Genomic DNA, 22,449 nt, shown 5'->3' on the forward strand with positions numbered 1-22,449 from the left:
CTCACCCGTTCCCAGCGTCCTCAGCAGGCTAACTTCCGACGGCATTGCGACTCCCTGCACCCGCCTAAGGAACTCTTCAATGTTGCCGAACGAGAGCGCCTCGGAGCGCTGCGAGGTGCTAGTAATTCTCCAACCTCTTCTCATCAGCATATTCAAGTAGGCAATCAATATTGCCAGCAAACATTGCGGAGCTCAGTGGCTTGCTGCTCAGTTCAACAGACCTGCGGCCATGATAATACTTTTTAAAGAAGCAGAAGTAAACTGGGCTATTTTCCAAAAATGTCAATTTCTGCTTCCCCCTACCACCATTTCCCACTGTACTTCCCTTTTAATTTTTGCAAACCGTGTCAAGTTCTATATTTATAGAGAAGATGCGGTATATAAGCTTAAAAGTTTAATTTCGTTTAATATTTCTTCTCTCAGCAAATAGTTAATAAGCTCTGTAACTTGTTGCTGGAGAATATGGTAACAGCAGTTAGCTTACCTGGGTTTAAAAAAGGTTTGGCTGAATTCCTGGAGAAAAAGTCCATAATTTGCTATTAAGACAGACCTGCTTATCCCTGGGATTCTGCCAGGCACTTGCGACCTGGATTGGCTACTGCTGGAAGCAGGATACTGGGCTAAATGGGCCTGACCCCCAGTAAGGCTATTCTTATGTTTTATATTCTCTTGTTTATTCTGATACTCCTTGCATTTCTGAGGAGACTTTAGCATTCGCCATTTCTAACAACGCCTCCCTTTTAGCTATTTCCAACTGGGCGATGACGTAGTCATGACGAGAAATGACAGCTCTATTTGGATTCGACGGCACCTGAGTTGGGTAGCTTATAAAAGTGGAAGTGAGAGAGCAGAACGTCTCTGTGGTGATCGACAGGAGAGGAGGCACTGAGAGCTCTTTTGGAGCCAGAGAGAGAGAGAGAGAGAACCGCAAGAAGGCAGCAAGAAGCCTACAGAATGAAGCACATCCTGGTGACCTGCGTTCTTCTGCTTGCGATTTTGGGAATGACAGCATATGCTGGGGTATGTGCTATTAAACATCAGCACTGAGCATGTGAGGGCAGAAGTGCAAAAAGATGAAAAGAACTGGTGAATGGGAGAATCAAATGTGTTATGCGCAATATATAGGACAGTGTCTCTCAAACATTTTTTTTTTTTTTTTTAGCTCCAGCACATTAAACTGAGCATATGTTTTACGCGGCACATTATAATTGAAATTCTAAAATTTCAAAACCAACAAAAATGTAATTTGAGTGTCATGTATTTAACGTTCTTTAAGCTATGTATGGATAATTGTAACAACAGTGACACTAAAGTAGATAGAACAGAATTGCTAATCAATGCGATGGATGTGCTTGTTTTAACTCAAAATGTGGCTCGATAGTCGACAAGAAAACACACATTTCATCATCCACCATCTGCATTCTTTTTTTGTTATTATTTAATTTTTGTCACCGCTGAAAATCCAAATTTGCAAAGACAAGAAGATCCAAACGGTAACAAAGCCTTGATTTCTTTGTTGCTCAAGTTAGTATAACTACTGCATAAAAATTAAAATTATTTGCCGTTAATTTTCAAGGACCAATCGCATCAAAGAATGATGCTTGTCTGGGCAGTTGTATCCGTATGCACACAGATGCTCATAACTTTGACAGACTCTTGCGTACGCGACATACATGTCATCTATTCCAGTGTATACTTATGAAGAGAATTTATAAAAAATAAAATAAAATTCTGGAATCTCTTTGGGGCACACAGTTTGAGAGACACTGATATATGACTAGGAGGGAGAAGGAAGGATGAAAAGTAGGGAAAGGGAAGGAGAGATATGGAGTGAAATGGCGGTCTCTCCAAGTCAATTTACAGGAGAAAGTATGACATTCTCTTTCAGATAAGGTTATGATTTTTTTCTTGATACATTTCCTATCAAACCATGCAGAACAACAAAATAAGACATTGAATTGGCCAGTTTTGTGCAGAATTATGCAAATATAGAACTGACTTTTTCTTATTTCACATGTGACATTTGTAGTTTGCAGTATTTCAGAGAAAATGATAAAAGGGGATGGGGTGACTTCCATATGAGGAAAGGCTAAAGCGGCTAGGGCTCTTCAGCTTGGAGAAGAGACAGCTCAGGGAAGTTATGATAAGGGTCTATAAAATATTGAGTGGAGTGGAACAGGTAAGAACATAAGAATTACCGCTGCTGGGTCAGACCAGTGGTCCATCGTGCCCAGCAGTCAAGTTTAAAGTTTCAAGTTTATTAGGTTTTTATATACCGCCTATCAAGGTTATCTAATTGGTTTTTACAATCAGGTACTCAAGCATTTTTTCCTTATCTGTCCCAGTGGGCTCACAGTCTATCTAACGTACCATTCCTGCGGCAGCTCCTAGGTCAAGGACCTGAGCCCTAACTGAGTCTAGCCCAACCTGCGTACATTCTGGTCTTGCAGGAACTTGTCCAACTTTGTCTTGAATCCCCGGAGGGTGTTTCCCCCTACAACAGGCTCCGGAAGAGCGTTCCAGTTTTCTACCACTCTCTGGGTGAAGAAGAACTTCCTTACGTTTGCCCTAATTGAGACTAGCCTTACCTACGTAGCAGGAACTTGTCTAACTTTGTGTTGAGTCCCTGGAGGGTGTTTCCCCCTACAACAGCCTCCAGAAGAGCGTTCCAGTTTTCCACCACTCTCTGGGTGAAGAAGAACTTCCTTACATTTGTCCCAACTGAGTCTAGCCTTACCTGCGTACGTTCTGGTCTAGCAGGAACTTATCTAACTTTGTCTTGAATCCCTGGAGGGTGTTTTCCCCTATGACAGACTCCAGAAGAGCGTTCCAAATTTCTACCACTCTCTGGGTGCAAAAGAACTTCCTTACGTTTGTACAGAATCTATCACCTTTTAACTTTAGAGACTGCCCTTGGTGCTTGTTTTCTCTTTCTAAAGACACTAGGACTAGGGGGCATACTATGAAGCTACTGAGTAGTAAATTTAAAACAAACTGGAGAAAATATTTCTTTGCTTAATTAAATTCTGGATTTCATTGACAAAGAATGTGATGAAAGCAGTTAGCATAGGAGAGTTTTAAAAAGTTTTGGATAACTTCCCAAAGCAGCAGAAGTCCATAAATCATTATTAAGATGGACTGAAATTCACTGCTTTACTCTTTTGGGATCTTGCCAGGTACTTGTGACCTGGGTTGGCCACTGTTGGAAACAGGATACTGGGCTTGATAGACCTTTGCTCTGTCCCAGATCAGCAACTCTTATGGGAGCCAAGAATAGGACAGTCAAGTCACTGTGATATCACTGATGAGTTTGGCTCTTTGGCATTGGTGGAATGAGGCATTATGATGTCACAATCTCAGCTCTGGGATGTTGTTACTCTTTGAGTTTCTGCCGGGTACTTGAGACCTGGGTTGGAAACAGGATTCTGGGCTTGATGGACCTTCAGTCGGTCTTTGTATGCTAACTCAGATTAATTTATTTGAAATACTACCTTTCTGTGGTGCAATCAAATATACAGGTACTTTCTTTGTTCTGAGTGGGCTCGCAATCTAAGGGCTCCTTTTACGAAGCCGCGTTAGCGGTTTAATGCGTGTAATAGCGTGCACTAATTTGCCAGCCGCGCTAGCCGCTACTGCCTCCTCTTGAGCAGGCGGTAGTTTTTCGGCTAACGCACACTAAAAATGTGCGTGTGATAAAGCCGCTAATGCGGTTTCGTAAAAGGAGCCTTAAGTTATATGCTATAAGCACGCGTAGTGCTCCAGAGGAATTCAGTGGCTGTCCCCCTCCCCATTTTGTATATGTCCTATACGAAGGGGTGCTGAAATGTTTGGAGCCCAACCAACTTCCTCAATTCTGAGCATTATTTTGCCACCGTAGTTGAAAAGAGTGTTCTCTTATTGCATTAAGTGCCAAATTGCAGATATGAAATTCTCTGTTTTGACATTGTTTCAGATCATTGATTGAACCATATACACGTCATTCTCTTCTTGGCTGGGTTGAGAACTTATCAGCACCCCTAGTAGTGTAAAGAGTTTCAGTGTCTGGTAACCAGAGTTGTTATTGTGATGTCATAATGCCTTATCACTAATAATAAAACCCTAAGTGCGCATGCGCACTTAAGGTTTTGTGTTCCCTGCCGCCCTGTTTTCTAATCTGTGGCCGGATTCTATTTTAGAACCCGGCAGCAGGGAACACTCTGGCCACTCCCCTCCTCCCGCCCTGACTCACCGCCAGAGAAACCGCTGCCGCCGCTGATTCAGAACGGGGGCACAGACGCCCCTGCCGGCATCTATTTCTCCCCCTCCTCCCTCTCGCCTGCTCACCCGCTCGCAGCGTTTAACTGAAAAGTGCTGCGATATGCTGCCACTGGCCTCGCCATCTTCTCTCCACTGCGGCCCGCCCTCTGACAACTTCCTGTTTCCGCTAGGGCGGGCCGCAGTGGAGAGAAGACACCGAGGCCAGCAACAGTGCGGCGCAGCGCTTTTCTTTGAGGCAAGTAGATTTCTGTGGGGCGTATGCACAGGGAGAGCAGGAAAGGGGTGCTGCTGGACAGGGGGAGAGAAAATGAAGGGAACAGGGGGAGCAGGCAAGGGGTGGGTGCACAGGGAAGAGGGGGAAATGCTGCTGCTACACAGGGAAGGAGGGGAATGCTGCTGCTGCACAGGGAAAGGGAGGAATGCTGTTTCTGCTACACAGGGAAGGGGGAATGCTGCTGCTGCACAGGGAAGTGGGGGTGGAGGGATAGGGAAAGGGGGCCAGGGAGTAATCTTGGTTTGCTTTGGGGGGAGACAGAAGGGGGACATGGAGAGAGACAGAAAGGTAGGCAGGCAGCGCATGAGAATTAAAGACAGACACAAAGAAAGACAGCAGGCAGGGAGACAGAAAGAAAGACAGACAGACAAAGGGAGCCAGGGAGACAGACAGTGGGAGGGAGAGAGACAAAGAAAGGAAGAAAGAGACAGGGGCAGGGAGAGACACAGAAAGAAAGAAAGACAGACAGACATATTTCTAGCACTCGTTAATGTAATGGGCTTAAACACTAGTTCCACCAATAAAAGCCAACCTCATCAGTGATGTCACAATGGCTTGATTGACCAATACTTGGCTCACTTTTATTACCTACGAGGAGTTGCTGAAAAGTTCTCAGCCCAACCAACCAACTTCCTAAATTCTGAGCGTCATTTTGCCACTGTAGTGCCAATTTGCAGAAATGAAATTCTCTGTTTTGACATTGTTTCAGATCACTGATTGAACCATATCCACGTCATTTTCTTCTTGGCTGGGCTGAGAACTTTTCAGCATCCCCTCGTATGAAACACAATCCCTTTCTGTTCCATACTGTGATCTCTGTCTTCTATTAACGGTCATATTTCACAGTTTGATGAACTGAATGATATTCACACTCCAACATTCTAACATCTGTGTTGACCGACCAAATTTCTACATATAGAACAGTTACAAAGAACAACCACCACCCTCTCACTTCCCCCTAGCATCACCATCTGTTCTGAATATTTTGCCTCTGTAAGAAGTTAAGGTACAGCCCCGGTCTTTCAGCTCTTACTGGAAGAACCACCATACACCCAAGACTTCCTTGGTTAGTACTCTCAGCCACGTTTATGTTAGAAATGTGGCTGAGAGTACCAAGAAATCCATTGGCTATCAGTGTTGTGACACTGTGGTAGTGTGAGCAGGTGTGTGCATTCATACTGAGGCAAACAATCGATGCGAACCACTATGAAAATCAGCAGAAAGATTTGGGGGTCTGTCTTGTGTCCACAGCAGCACATGAACAGATTATACGTGAACATTTGATGTTGAAATGTGCACTGGACACTGATTTGATGACTCTACCAACCAACTCTGGAAAACCTCAGTTGAACACAGAAATGCTATTATAATCCTGACTGGTAGCATTACTCCCCTACCACAATCATAGGTATTCAGAACTAGAGAATGACATGGGGATAAATCCGTCCTCGTCCCTGCAGGAACTCATTTTCCCGTCCCTGCCATTTCTTTTCCTGTCCCTGCCCAATTCCTGCAAGCTCTGCCTTAACCGCTCAAGCCTCGAACACTTATGATTTTAAAGTATTTTAGGCTTGTGCAAATGCAGACACAGCTTAGGCATTGGTGGAATGAGGCATTATGACATCACAATCTGAGCTCTAGAACGTTGCTACTTAGGATTTTAAAGTGTTTGAGGCTTGTGCAGATGAGGACAGAGCTTAGGCATTGATGGAATGAGGCATTATGACATCACAATCTGAGCTCTAGAATGTTGCTACTTAGGATTTTAAAGTGTTTGAGGCTTGTGCAGATGAGGACGGAGCTTAGGCATTGGTGGAATGAGGCATTATGACATCACAATCTGAGCTCTAGAATGTTGCTACTTAGGATTTCAAAGGGTTTGAGGCTTGTGCAGATGAGGACAGAGCTTAGGCATTGATGGAATGAGGCATTATGACATCACAATCTGAGCTCTAGAACGTTGCTACTTAGGATTTTAAAGTGTTTGAGGCTTGTGCAGATGAGGACAGAGCTTAGGCATTGATGGAATGAGGCATTATGACATCACAATCTGAGCTCTAGAATGTTGCTACTTAGGATTTTAAAGTGTTTGAGGCTTGTGCAGATGAGGACGGAGCTTAGGCATTGGTGGAATGAGGCATTATGACATCACAATCTGAGCTCTAGAATGTTGCTACTTAGGATTTCAAAGGGTTTGAGGCTTGTGCAGATGAGGACAGAGCTTGCAGGAATGGAGCAGCGACAGACAAAGAACTCGCTGGGACGGGAAAATGAGTTCCTGTGGGGATGGGGAAAAATTTATCCCCGTGCCATTCTCTATTCAGGACCTATAGACTGCAAGAGTAATGCATCTGTGGCCTAAATAATATTGGCCCAATACTCGGAAAATGCTGAGCTCCTAAATGTGTGGCCTATTTTTGGTCAAACTTAGGAGCATAACTTTTTAGCTTAAATCTAACTTTTTAGCATAAATCTAGGCCTGTCCTTCATTTTGCTTAATAATTTCTTATATATCGCCCCTAAGCCATAATAGCTTAGATTTATGAACCTGGTGCTGAAAATGAATGTTAAACTCTTAACTTCTTTTCCCTGCCCTAAATCCTCTGTTGTAACCCAGTTCCATTTATCTATCATCCCAGTATCATATATGGCATTTAAACAGGATTTTAAGAGTAGATCAAAGTAGTGTGGTTGCTGCATTAGTCCACTTGACTATGTAAAAATAAGGGTCAATAATCAAGTTGTAGGTAAGACCTTATTATTGGACTAAGACTATACATCCATGATTAGCTTTCAAGGACTACACTCCCTTTCCAAAATTACTAGGACTAGGGTGCATGTAATGAAGCTACTAAGAAGAAAATTTAAAACAAACTGGAGAAACATTCTTCACGCAACGTGTAACTAAACTCTGGAATTCATTGCCAGAGAATATAGTGAAAGCAGTTAACTTAGCAGGGTTTTAAAAAAAGGTTTGGATAACTTCCTAAAAGAAAAATCCATAAGCCATTGTTAAGATCAGCATGAGAAAATCCACTGCTTAATCTTTGGAAAAGCAGCATAAAATTTGTTTTACTCTCTGGGATCTTTTGTGACCTGGGTTGGCCACTGTTGGAAACAGGATACTGGGCTTGATGGGCCTTCAGTCTGCTCCAGTATGGCAACTCTTATGTTTTTATGTTCTCAATGGGTCACAAACCCCCCCAGATTCTATAGATTTGTGCACCCCAATTTATGTCTCGCATGCAAATTTTACATGCAAGTTATGAATAATGTGCAATTTAATTTAATAATTATAATTGACTATTAAGTGGAGTTAGCCAAATTATTGGCTTAAATTGGTGTCAGTTAGCGCTAGTTGGCATCAATTAACATTTGCACACTCAAATGCCCTTAGTTACTATTCAAGAAGTTGCACGCGCTGATTCCATTGCATGCAACTTTCTAGGGGGTGTGGATGTGGGAGGGGTTTAGGTGGGTTAGGAGTATACCTAAGGGTTTGGCATACAGGTTATAGAATACTAGGAGTTATGCGCCTAGGATTACTAGGGTTACCAGATTTTCCAAATGGAAAATCCAGATCCCTAGACCCACCCAGTTCCAGCCATCCCCGGCCTATTACGCCCCAGTCCCGCCATAGCCCCGCCCCTGCTGCCTGCCTGCCTCTATAAATGGTTCTTTGAGTTGCATGCTTAAAAATTTGGCACATTCTCCTAGCTTGGAATCCTCAAACTTTTTTTACCTCTGGCACACTATATAAAGCAAATGTTTTTCATGACACATTATAACTGAAATTATAAAATTGCAAAACCAACAAAAAATTACATTTGAGAGTTATTTATCTAATGTTCTTTATGCTATGTATGGGTAATTGTAACAACGGTGAAACTAAAGTAGATAGAATAGAATTGCTAATCAATGTGATGGATGTGCTTGTTTTTGAGCTCAAGTTAACTCAATGCGGCTCAATAGTCAACAAGCAAACACCTATTTCATCAGCCACCGTCTGCAGTGGGTTTCTTTTTTTTCCATTTTTGTCAGAGCTGAACTTCCATGCTTGCAAAGATAAGAAGATCCAAACGGTAACAAAGTCTTGATTGCTTTGTTGCTCAATAAAAACAAAACTAAAATCACTTGCCGTTAGTTTTCAAGGCCCAATCACGTCAAAGAATGATGCTTATCTGGGCGGTTGTATCCTTATGCACACAAATGCCCATAACATTGACAGACTCTTGTGTACGTGACGTACATGTCATCTATTCTAGTGTATATTTATGAAGGGAATTTTTTAAAAATAAAGTAAAGTTCTAGAATCTCTCGTGTTCTAGAATCTCTTCGGGGCACACCACTGTGCCTTGGCACACAGTTTGAGAGACACTACAATAAAAGAATAAATCATAACAGTGGAAGGAAGAGCTCAGAGCTGCAAACTCCTCTTCACCACTCACACTTATTGTGAGATCTTGAGCGCTTAACCTTTTAGGAAGGGCTGGTATGCTATAAGTTCTATTTTTACATTCTTTATTTATAATTTGAATAATTGACAATAATTACAAGTCAATAAGCAAACATACAATATGCATTGAAATTAAATCAAATTTCCAAACTGCTTAGAGGATATCAACCTATACAACGCATTATTAGTCCACAATTTTGGAGACGAGGCTGAAGAAAAAACTGAAATAAAGCAAGCAAGAAACTAAGTATAAGGCAAAAAAAAAAAAAAAAGGTGATCTGACTGCTCTTGAACAAATCTTTTAGAGCTAACTTGAGAACAAAGAAGCTCATGAAGACTCTCTATCAGAAATAAACTTAAATAACTGCTGTGGATCATAAAATACATATCTATTCCCCCCAAATATCATAACACACTTACAGGGATATCTTAGAACAAAAGTTGCCCCTAATTGTACAGCCTGAGATATCAATATTTGGAATCAGTAAGGAAGAAAAGAAGGTATCTGCTGGACAGAGTCAAAACCTCATCTTGGTTTAGAGGATTTTAAAATATGACAAAGAGATAAGGGTTACTGTGGATGGGCAGACTAGATGGGCCATTTGGCCTTTATCTGTCGTCATGCTTCTGTGTCACAGAAATGTTCTCTAATGTTGTAAAACCCAAGAGGGAAGTGTGAGTTCCGCAAGCTGAGCTCAAACATGTCTTATTTCCTGTTACCTGCTACATCCTGTATCTGTAACTGTCTATACAGTTTCAAGTTTTATTAATGCTTGATAAATCGCCTATTTAATTTCCTAAGCGATGTACAATTCAGATTAAAAAATGGGCAGGTGCATTGAAAAGTCAGGAAAGCTTCCACAGGAGAGGCATTAACTGACTTGTATGGGTGGATGGCTGTGGCTGTGGGAGTCAGATACAGCTTGAAAGAGGAACGGGAAACAAGCGGTGAGTGGTCAGCTAGTTTTTCTTAAAATTTGATTATAATGCATTTGATTATAACGCATTTCTAAGCATTTTACATTAATAAAAGTGGGGGACACAATAATAAGTTTACAATAGACTCATATGGAACATAGACCGACTCAAAGATGTAAATAGACTAACTCAAAGACATAGGGTAAAAGGGTTGAACTAAAATATTTATAGCAAAGAGAGACATTAAGGTTTGAACAAAGGATTAATCTTCTAACAGATAAAATGAAATATCTCTGTAAAAATGAAATAGGGATCATTTTTTGATCAGATAGCTCTTAAATAAAGTGATAGGCAAATTTAGAAATGGTGCCCAGCAGGAACACACACCTTATATGTACAAAGGGCACCTATTTGGGCATTTATGTATTCTACAGGGCATGGGTGGGCCACAAGCATGTCCGCCATCAACACGCACCTCTTACAGAATATTTAGGGGCACCATATTTAATAACGAACAAACCCGGATGCATGGCCTCACCCATTCTGATCCCAGCCCTGCCTTATTCTGTCTCCAACCCGCCCCATTCTGCTTTCAGCCTTTCCGTGTTCCAACTCCAGCCCCGCCCCCTAAAAGCCTCTTTTATTTTTTTCCAACCTCCAGGCTACGTCTGGAGGGCCTCCAGCATGTGCCGATGCATGTGACGTCATCCATGCATGCTTTTTGAAGACCCTCCAGACATAAGATTACCAGACATCCGGATTTCCCCGGACGGCTTTTCAAAACCCGGCACTTTGTCCAGGTTTTGAAAAGCTTCCTCAAATCGCGTTGGACAGGGAGGAAATCTGCATGTGGGGCAGGAGTGGGACTGGAGAGGCGGGGGGATTAGGGTGTTACAGGTGAGGATGGAAGGAACTGGGCTGTAAAACTGGGCGGGCCTGGGGCGGGTCTAGGGGGGGTCTGTATTTTCTGATTGGAAAATCTGGCAACTCTATCCATTTGCGACCGGAGCTCAGGGCTTTCCAAAACCTGGACAAACTGCAAGTTTTGGAAAGTCCATCTGGGAACCTCTAAAAAGAGGACTTGTCTGGGTTTCCCCAGACATTCTGGTAACCCTAAGAATACTGTCAGATGTGTGAGTTGAGTGGCAATTTCAATTGCATTGCAGGGTAAGCAAAAACTTCAATCCACAAGATTCCAGAATCCCAAAGAGTGACAAGAGTTGCCTGTTATGAACTTGGTTGCTGGGGATTGTTATATGGATTGACTTGGCGTAGACAGGTGTGCATTCCTTTTGGGCATGCCGATGCAGTTTTGCACTAGGGTTCTATAACGGACACCCTGATTCTAATTATAGATTTGGCACTCCCTGCACTGCATTGGAGTGCCCAAAAGGAGGCGCTGTTGTATAGAATTGCCTCTTAAGGGATTCCTCTTCCAATAGATCAAATAGAATCAAAGAAAGTTGTCTATCTTAATAATTAAAAAGTGATTTCTACCCAGTGGGAATAATGAGTAAAATTAATACATTTATATGGGCCTTCTCTTTCCTCTATAACAGGGGTGTCAAAGTCCCTCCTTGAGGGCCGCAATCCAGTCGGGTTTTCAGGATTTCCCCAATGAATATGCATGAGATCTATTAGCATACAATGAAAGCAGTGCATGCAAATAGATCTCGTGCATATTCATGGGGGAAATCCTGAAAACCCGACTAGATTGTGGCCCTTGAGGAGGGACTTTGACACCCCTGCTCTATAAGAAATGCAATGCCTTTGATGTTCCTAATAATACCTATAGGAGTATATGGTCTATGCAATGGCTCACTATTTATACTGTTAGGGACTGATTTTAATGCATGCCTCCAAATTCTATAAATGGTTCTTTGAGTTGCATGCTTAAAAATTTGGGCATGTGCCCAATTTGCACATGCAACTTAATTGAATTAGAAGCCAAGTAGCACTAATTGCCTTCTCAACAAGCAATTATTGGCATTAATTAGTTTTTATTTAAATTTATGCACATAAATTTAGGCACTCAATCCACGCCTACAATTTATGCATGGCATTAAAAAGTGGGTGTGCAAATGGGAGGGTCATGAGCAGATTGTGGGGGGGGGGTGGCTTGCCTCAAAATTATACACATACTTATAGCATAAGATTTTTGCACTGTGTTTTCGTCAGGGCAAATGATTGCACCAAAAGGTAGGTGTGGCTCCTGGGCATAAGTGTGAAACCAACAACCAACCACCAACCAGACAGAAAACCGTGCCTAGCTATAGGTGCAACCATTTGCACCAACAAAAATATGATGCAAAATCTTATTCCATAATTCTGCATGTAACTTTGAGGCACGCCCCTAACCCACCCATGATCCTCCCATTTCCACACCCACTTTTTAATACCTTGCATACATTTTAGGCTTGGATTGTGTGCCTAAATTTATGTACATAAATTTAAATAAAACCAATTTACCTAATGTGCTTAAATTTAGATAAAAAACAACTAACTTTAGGCACCGTTTTTAAAATAGCACTTAGCAGTTATTTTCAGTGCTAATTTTTTAGGCATGATATATGAGGGGCCACTGAAAAGTTCTCAGCATAACCAAGAAGAGAATGATGTGAAGCCATGAAACTTCCAAGTTATTCCACACTTTTCTTGACACTTTTTGTTTCAATGCTATGAAATAAAATGAAAAGTGTGGAATAACCTGTAAGTTTCATGGCTCCGCATCATTCTCTTCTTGGTTGGGCTGATAATTTTTCAGTCCCTCGTATTTGATGTCATAATGCCTCATTCCACCAATGCCAAAGAGCCAACCTCATCGGTGATGTCACAATGGCTTGGTTTTGTGCCCATTTACTAGAAGCATTTGTCTCATTGAAACGAAAAGTGTGGCATAACATGTAAGTTTCATGGCGCCACATCATTTTCTTCTTGGTTGGGCTGATAACTTTTCAGCGGCCTCTCATATAGAATTCAGTCCATAATGCCTATCTGAGAAATCCAAAAAAGTACCTATCCAAAGCTTGTTTTAAAAAGGCAACTTAGGCATCTCTGTCCCTTTAAAAAAATAGACTCCCAGAACCAGCCCCAATACTCAAAGGTCAAACACATGGGCACATCACAACTCTACTTTGTGCTGACCAAACTACACGTCAGGAGTGTGTACACACAGATTGCAGAAAAGTGGGCGGCCTCTGTTTGCCTAGTCTTTTTATATGTACAGATTGTGGCTGTGTCAGATTGTTTAGGTTTTGAGAATCCTTGTGACTAATTACTGTGCTGTATCTATACCAAGAAAGGGAATTTAATAACACACCATCTAAACGGCCTGATGATTTATTAATTTTTAGAATTTAACATTGTTATATTCGTTTTGTATTATATGGTCTACTATATCTTTTTTTTTTCTTAAACTGTCTTAAAACTTTGCAAAAGGCGGTTTATCAAATTAGTAAGTCAAATCAAGGGGCTTGTTGAAAACTGCGCAGTCATCTATGCTTGTAAATAGATTCCCAGAAGGAGTGCACCTGCTTCATGCAATCTGCACATGGGTTGTGAGGTGCACTTATGCAGTATTTGACAAAATACACCTGTCTGCACATAGGGGTCATATGAATAGCCACACTGGGTCAGACCAATGGTCCATCTAGCCCACTTTCCTGCTTCAATCAGTGGCCAATGTAGGTCACAAGTACCTGATGGAATCCCAAACAGTGGCAAGATTCCAGAAGGCCAAAAGGTGGCAAAATTCCATGCTACCATTCCCAAGTCAAGCAGTGGCTGCCCCCCTGTCTGAAGAATGAAACTGGGCGCTAAGCTACTTTCTATAACAGCAGAATTGCACACCGTATTTGGTCTGACCTCTTTATGAAAACCTATAGACACCAACTTAATGCAATCCCTCTTCTTCTTTCATAAAGCCTTCTGGACCCCATAGATTCTAACCTCTGCTGGCACTGTCTCTCCGATCTTGGAGATTTCAAGCATATGTGTTTTTTCTTGTCCCATCATACAACTCTTCTGGAATGCAGTATGGGAACTCATTTGTAAATGCCTTCCTATCTCTTCAAAGCTAACTTTTGAGATACTCATTTTCAGATCTCTAGCTCTTCCTGACTCAATGACAATTGACCAGAAAAAATAATTTGCCATACTAATCACATTAACCATCCAACTGATTCTTTTGAATTGGAAATCTGCCACTACATTCTGGTGTACTAATATAATGCTAACCCCTAAGTATGAGTGCCTGGCATCCTCTAGCTCGCCTATCAGACCCAAGTTTGAAAAGATTTGGTTACTCCTAGCAGAGGGCTTTGGTTGATTGCATTTATAGTTATCATATATCCAATTTTTCAGTTGTATTATAGGGTGATGTCGCTTTCCCACACTTGTCATGCCTTTACTGCTTTTATACAATTGTATTTTGTTTTTGCTGCAGAGATATGATCTACAATTGCAAGACTCTGCCTTTCTATTGCTCTGTTCTATGTTTTTCTGCACGTTAGAAGGCGTGATTTATGTTTCAGCTCATGCCTCATGTCAGTTTTTCTTTGGTCACAACTCTCAAATACATTCAAGTATGCATATATTCCATGACCTGTTATTTCTTTTCCTGTTTGTATGGTTGCTTTAAAAATGAAATAGAATACTGGCATAAGTCTGCAGTTATGTGCCAAATTTTAGGCGTGACCGCTTGGCTGGCATAAATGGTGGGGTGCGACAGGCGGGCACATAAATTCAATTATTTTATAAAGTGCATGCAAGAATAGTCAGAATGCCCCTCTCTCCCTTGCCCCTTCCATATTAACACCCCCTTTGCATTGCATGCAAGAGAAGCTAGGTGCTCAGCTTACATAATAGGAGGTAAGTCTATTAGGCTTGCAATGGAAAACTAATGTCACCGCTTGCTAATTACAGTCATTGGTATTTATCTCTATTTTAGGGCCAATTAGTTAATTACATTCTGTGCTTTACTGGCTTAATTCTATAACTGCAGACTGAATTGTGCGCCTAGCTTTGTATATCATTTATAGATTTTAGGGGATAGCGTGCACTCAGTTTCCACCTTTTCATAGCAGGTGTAAATTTGCATACTATTGTGGCTGGTCCTTATTAATACAGGCATGTGCCTATGTTGCCTGTATAAAATAGATTAACTTTAACCTCTTAATTCTTTAAACTTACGCACACAATTTACACTTATGCAAAAGTTGTGCACTCAAGTTATAAAATGTCAGTTGCCTGTATAATTTAATAGACTAATTAGCTGATAATTTCCATTAACGACCAATTATTGGCTATAATTAGTCTGAATTGGCACTAATTAGCAGTTCCATGCATAACTGCACTTAGTTGCTTTTCTAAACGCTGTGCGTGCAAAATCCAGGGCATGCAACAAGTGGGCGTGGACCTGGGAGGGGCCTAAGAGGGTCAGGGGTGTGGCCTAGCTATCTATAGTTAGGCTGAGCATTTATGCCAGACATTAAGGTAGTTTACATGCTCGCAACTAAAGATAGGCACATAAACGTCGACTTGCGCTAGTATTTTGTAATGGCGATCGTACATGCAGTTGCCGCTTTAGAATGTATCCCAGAGCCCAGCTTTAAACGCATACCATAGCCTTTAAATTTTTCCTTTTCAGCAGCTAGCAAAATTTAACATGAACCGCTTTTAAGAAGCGATCCCCTCTCCTGATGTCATATCCTCCCCCCTTCCCTTTTTAAAAAAATTTTGTTTTTTTTAATGATGTAATTATCGATTCCCCCTCCCCTTTTACCCTCAAGTTCATGTCCGTATTTGTAATTCGTCATGTAATGTTCACTCTTTTCTCTACCCATATTAATTATTTTAACCTTTCATTTTTTTAGTATTGTAAACTGGCTAGATGTATGTCGATGGTCGGTATATTAAAATTAATGAAACTTGATAAGAGAACTGTCCTCTAAGTGCATGGTGATGACAGAGATTTGATCGAACAACTGCACTGTGCTGCTTTTTTTTTTTTTTCCAGGACGTGAAACTAACCACCAACCAGACAGACAGCAAAAATGTGGGTGAAGCTTTCAATGCTCCAGGCCTGTTCATGATCTTAGCACTGTTTTTATTCTACTACATCTTGGGGCAGTGAGACCACAATGGCTGCCCGTATGAGAGCTGGTTGGATCCCGCTGGCTGCTCCATCTCTGGCCAGACGGCTTTCTTGCACCGGTCAAGCCTTCTCAACTGCTATCATTGCTTCTAGTACCGAAGTCTGCTGTTAGCTGCCATAGAACTCCCCCTCCCTAGCTTCCAAAATGGGGACCTAAGAAGCTACTACATGGTCATCCCTTACATTCCTCTCTCCAGCTTCAACAGCCCTATAAACTCTTCCTCCAACTATGTGTGAAGAAAGATTCTGGATAGTGGAGAGGGGTGTGGTGTCCAATAATTATTTTCCTTAACAGAAAAATGGGACTGTTATGAACTGTTTCGTTAACAATGCACACCAGGCTGCAGGTTTGAGGATCCAGCAAAAAAAGAGATGCCACTAAAGCCTGCGAGTCTGTTTGCTTCTCATACACAGTTTTGAAGTAGTCCACGTTTTGATCAAGGATTTAATCTCTGACTTTAGGAAGAGGAATAAAACATAAAGAAAAACTGGCAAAAGAGCTTCTGCCTTCCCTTTCTGCTACTGCCCCGCAGTGCGGTCCATATGAGGGAAGGGGTATAACGCGGACCTGACGGACCTCGTGGATCTAAAACCGCACATCCTTAAAAATCTGAGGTCCGTGTCCCTGCCACTCGTAGTTTCTTTCTCTTACAGACCTCTATGAGATTTTAGCGCTGACGGATCCGTCTCAGCATAGGGAGGGAAAAGTATTAGGATCCGTCAGCGCTAAAATCTCATAGAGGTCTGTCAGAGCCAGAGACTAGTGCTGGAGTGGCAGAGCAGAAGCCTTCTTATGTATAGGTTTAAGTCTGCCGGATCTTATTATTACCGTTTTGCGCTCTGCTTATCCTTTAAGCCCGACATAGAATTTGGCTCTGACAGACCTCTATGAGATTTTAGCGCTGACAGATCCTAATACTTTTCCCTCCCTATGCTGAGATGGATCCATCAGCGCTAAAATCTCATAGAGGTCTGTAAGAGACAGAAACTACGAGTGGCACGTCTCCCAGCGCAACTGTTGGCATAATAGATTTTCCTGATAGAAAAAAAAAAAAAATGTGCATTATTTCCAAATTATGCAAGGAAAGTGAATAGACTAATTATTTTTCTTATGCTCATTTCTTAGTGGCCCTTCTAGACAAGCAGAAAAATACCCAGAATCAGCGTGGAGAGAAGCTCCCTCCAACAAAATGTTTGGTTAAAAATGGGCCTCTTAGTAGGACTGTCCAAACCTGATATTCTAAGCCCTATATTACTCCTGTCCCATTAAGATTTGTTGAGCCCTTTAACTAAAATGTGCATTTTCCTGCTTGCTAAGCCCATTTTTAACACGAGAGACCTGCAAAAAATATTAACATGGGAGCACTTACCGCCTCCCATTTAGGAGACGCTCACGTCTTCCACATGGGACTGCGTTATCTAGTTCATACCCTCTAATGCATAAGCGCTAGCTGGATGACCTTCCATGCCCTTGACACACCCCTTCCTGAAAACTTACCCCTAAAACTAAAGAGTGCATGATTAGCACATGCTGACAGGCAAAATTACCGCAAAATCTGGTAAGCTGTTTGTCCTGGGTTAAGGCGCATTAGCACTTGATGTGATTTCGTAAAAGGACCCCTTCATTCTTTGCAAAATTTGCAGAATACATCATTCCACCCCCTCTTATGAGCTCATCCAACTCTTTCGAAATGTAAAGGTTTTTTTTTATGTGCATGTGCGTCACTTAATAAACCAGTTCTACAAAACGAAATACAATTTTGTCTCTGTGTTGCATTTGTGTTCTGTGCCTGGGCTGCAAATAGAAAGAACTTCCTGTGGAACTGAGTGCCACATTTTTTTCTGAAGTTTCCTTGCAAGTGTTTGTTGACTTTTCATAGTATAGATTATATTTTTGGGGGATCCGGCTCAGTTAATACAATTTCTTGATCAAAAATAATGGGGGATTATATATTTTATTGGTTGAGAGAGCTATTTTCAAATTGAGGAGCCTGATTTGAAAAAGATGCTTATAGAGAAGGAAGATGTTTTCTTCCTTTAATTTTCCTTTGAAAAGATTTCTGTAATAAAATGGTACCCCTCTCCTTTTAATGAGGGCTAGATGGAATTTCTGATTTTCTAATGATAATAATTATTTTAAATGATTTGTTATGTTTCTTTGTAAACATTATCTAAAATTTCAAAATTAAAAAAAAAGAACTTCCCCGTGTAACGTAGAAGAGTGTGATATGTTTTCAAAAGGGATAGTTCAATTTTTTAGTGAGATTTTAAATCGTGCTATGGTTTTAACTACCCCTTACCCTTTTGTTTTTCCCATTTTTCTACCATAAATTGAAAATTGTAACTTTTACTCTTTCCCTCCCGACTCATGTTTGTATTCTATGAAAGTATACTGTTAAAATGTTTGCTTCTTTATATTATTTTCTATTTTGCTTTTGTACATCGCTTAGTAATTCTAATAAGCGATTCATCAAACATATTAATAAACTTGAAACTTGAAATTTAAAGACTCCCAATGCTTACACCTCTGCCCTGCCGCCCCCCCCCCCCCCCAAGGGATTTGAACTACCACATTTCTGTGTTACAACCAAATCATCTTACATATTGTACAAGTACTTTCTGTGTGCTAATACGCTAACAATCTGTTTTGTAAATGGGGTAATGGAGGATTAAGTGACTTGTACAAAGACACATACATAATAATACAGTAAATGACAGCAGAAAAGAACTCCCACGGTCTATCCAGCCTGCCCAACAAGTTGACCAGAGCCTCACCCACCACTCTATGAAGGCACAGGTTACTCATGTTTAAATGCTGATTGTGAAGTCACCACCACGCCAACTATGATGAGAATAATATGTGACGTATTGCTGACAGTATTCAACATGCCAGACAAGATGCCTTGCCTTACCCTCCCTCCAAGGCTGCACAGTTTCCCCCCCCCCTCGCAATATGTAACAATAAAATGATCAACACACTAGAGTTGCCGAAGCTTCACCTGTCTCCTGCCATGTGCAGGACAAGGACCTTCCTACCCTCCAGCAACACATTATCTGACGTCTCGCTGATCTGCAAATCACAACTCTCTGCCCCTGGATTCTATAAATAGTGCCTAAAATGATGCATGATCCTAAGATTCTCTTCAATATCGCCTGCATGGCCCATAAAACGATATATGGTGAAAACTCTGCCCGACTAGTAGCGGACATCAAGATTCCCCGCAAGAAAACTATCCCTCCCCTCAGGCTCAACGGAAGAAACTATTCGAGACCACCTTTGAATCCCTGGGTCTCAACTGCCCCTGTATCTATGTCAGGTCCCCCCCTGTTACAGCTTCAGAAGAATGTTAAAGACTTATCTCTTCTCCCTATAATAAGTGATCTGTACCCAATACATTCTCTAGAATTTACCAAATTTTTTACTCCATAAGAAGCACTTTTCCCCCCCCAAAAGTAGGTAGAAATAAATGTGTGTCTTATGGAGCGAATATAACCTCTCTCCTCCCCCCCCCCCCCGGTACCTTTAAATTCTGGTAGTCCAGCAGTTTATCAGCAGGAGCAAGCTTTCCGTGCTCCTGCCCCCCCCTCGCTGGATGGCTGCCTCCTCATTATCTCGGCCAGTGGTGCACAAGGCAGGAGAGAGCTTTTTACTTTCCTGCCTGGCCCCGTGCCGCTTCCTGAATGGCTGCCGTCAGTTCTCGCGAGTCCCTCCGGATAGCAGCAGCATGGAGCCACAATCTATACAGCAAGTTTAAAAGGAATTTCAGGCCACTGCTAGCCATATAGGGCCAGAGTCTATAAACGGCGCCTAGGAAATCGGCACCTTCTGCCTGTCATTCAAAGACAGGCGCAGTTTATAGAATTACAACTAGCGGTGCCTAAATCACATTTGTTGCTGCTAGGCCAGAGTTTTCTTGGCCTATAATACTGGTGTACAAACTTGTTCCATGCAAATTCTGCCCCTAACCACGCCCACCTTTCAGATAAACATGGGGAGTAGGGGCCTCCCCGAAAAAAAACTTTTTTAAATCGTTTTAAAAATTGTTCTTTAATGGTGTTATTCAATTAAAAAGATTAAGTTAGTCGCCTGGGTTGGCTAGGTGCGCAGATCTAGGCGTCTAACGGCAGTCACGTTTTGTAGAATCAGGGCCGATAGTGTTTGAAAATCTACAGAGAGTGGACTTGTGCGTTTATTAGCTGCCAGTAAATGCATAAGCCCATTTGAAAATTGGTGGGAAAGTGTGGCTCACCTGCCGCCTCTGCGCCCAGAGGTTGCGAGATCAAATCCCGGTGCTGCTCCTTATGACCCTGGGCAAGTCACTTAATCCTCCAGTGCCCACTGCCTTGAATGTCAACTTTGAAAATGCCAAAGCCACAAAAAGGCAGTGTACAAGTCCCCATTCCCTTATACGTTCACTAGCCGCCAGTAAATCCATAAGCCCATTTGAAAACTAACCCATATGTCTATTGTAAAAGAGTCATATCACGCTCTTTGCAGCCACTGAACATATTATCATACTAGTGTTCTTGCATAAGGCAAGAGAGAAGATGAAACAGCAAGATAAGAGTTTACAAATTTTAATTACAAAAGAAAGCTTATATTACAGACACTATACATAAATACAGTGGAAAAGGGAGCCCTTGGTTCACAGACCCAGAAAAGTAGAAAACGGTGTAAATGTACAAAAGAAAAAACAAAGAGATGAATGTCAGGAGCTCTCCAGACAAACAGATGCACAGAAACAGACCAGTGCCTGATGTCTCACCAAGCAAGCAATTGGGCAAGAAAGGTTTGCAGTTGGCACCATGTGATTAAGTGAAGTTCTTTCTAGGCCATGGGACAATGAGGACCACAGGCATCAGCTGCCTTCACCTCCTGGTCAACAATAAGAGACTTGAACATTGTGCCAATGAAAAAAGAAAGGGAGGAATGTCATATTCACTTATCCAATGTCTCCTTCTCCCAATAGGTTGAAGTTCAAACCTAGCTCACAGTATTGGATTTCACATTTAACAGTTGTACAGCAGGTAGACATTTAGCTAGGAACAGTGGCATAGTAAGAGGGAGGGGTGGTCCGCCACAAGCGCTGTCTTGGTGGGGGTACTAGCCCCCATCCTCCGCCCTCCCTCCCCCACTACCGCATGCTCACGCCCCTTCCCTCATACCTCTCCAACGTTTGCAGCGTGAGCAGCAACCCCACCCTGCTGCTCGCACTAGCGTCGGCTCTTCCTCTGACATCACTTCCTGGACCAGCAGCAGATTGGGGTTGCTGTGTGCGGGTATGGGGGAAGGAGCACATGCACGCGGCTGGAGGGGATGGAGCAGATGGGGGGCAGAGAAGAGGGTGGGGGAGGGGCGCCATCACCCCTCGCTTTGCCACAGGCTAGGAACCTTGCAATTGAGAAGGAAGGCTACCTGAGATAGATGAAGGGTGTCAGGAATAGCACAGATAAGGCCAGCCATGTATCCAATCGTTCGTTGCGTTCAGAAAGCAAAGTTTCAGAACAGAGTTAATCCCAGCAGCAGTAGCACCTGAAAATGGCATGAAAATCAGTGACATAGACTCATCCCCCTCCTCATAACCAGGAATGTTCTGATGTCGTACAGTTCTCACACCAGGAATTTCTTGTCAAGTAACTGCCAATTACAGGGGTATTTTTGGTAACCGCTCTCCAAGCAAGGAGACTTCTTTCCAAGGTCTTCCACTGAATGTTATCCTTTAAGGATATTATTCCAGCCTGGCTGGATATTGTCTTTGGTATGTGCGTTTTGCACATAACTCCTGTTCTTCAACTGCTCCTCGGTCTCTTCAGAGCATGTCTACCTTCCAAATCTGAGAGGGTCTTTCCTCAGCCTTGTTCCATACTACTACATGCAGCAGTCAGGATGATTTTCGGGCTGAAGAAGTCCAACCACATAACCCCTTCTTACCGACTCCTACACTGGCTGCCGATGGAGGCGCACACAAAGTTCAAGCTAGGATGTCTCTGCTTCAAAGTATTAAATGGTCTAGCCCCAAAATACATTACAGATCTCTTCTCATTCCCAACCAACAGACATGAAAGAAAAACACACATGAAATTTGTCTCTCCACCGGCTAGAGGGTGCAAATATAAGAGACACCATCAACAACTGCTATCATATCAAGCAGCCATATGGGGTAAAGACCTAGAAAAACTAATTGCACAAACAAACAACTATGAAAAATTCAGGAAACACCTAAAAACTTACCTATTCTTGAAATACTTAGGTAACGAACCGGAACATCAACCCCCCTCGTAACATCATCACATACCTGATCTTGCAAACTGTTAACCCCAACCCCTAATCACTAACTATGAACACTCTATTCAATTTACGGAATATTTCTACTTCTGTGCAAACAGCTT

The 22,449-nt window shown here is 42.1% G+C and overlaps 1 long non-coding RNA gene across 1 annotated transcript; it reads left to right on the top strand.

The window, feature by feature from the left end:
• Nucleotides 1-867: 867 nt before the first annotated feature.
• On the top strand, nt 868-17,817 carry LOC117365845. Its single transcript, XR_004540461.1, has 2 exons — nt 868-1,020; nt 15,922-17,817. It is a non-coding gene; the product is annotated as an uncharacterized LOC117365845 (long non-coding RNA).
• The last annotated feature ends 4,632 nt before the right edge of the window (nt 17,818-22,449 follow it).

Source organism: Geotrypetes seraphini, chromosome 8 (genome assembly GCF_902459505.1).
Source record: "Geotrypetes seraphini chromosome 8, aGeoSer1.1, whole genome shotgun sequence".
NCBI lineage: Eukaryota > Metazoa > Chordata > Amphibia > Gymnophiona > Dermophiidae > Geotrypetes > Geotrypetes seraphini.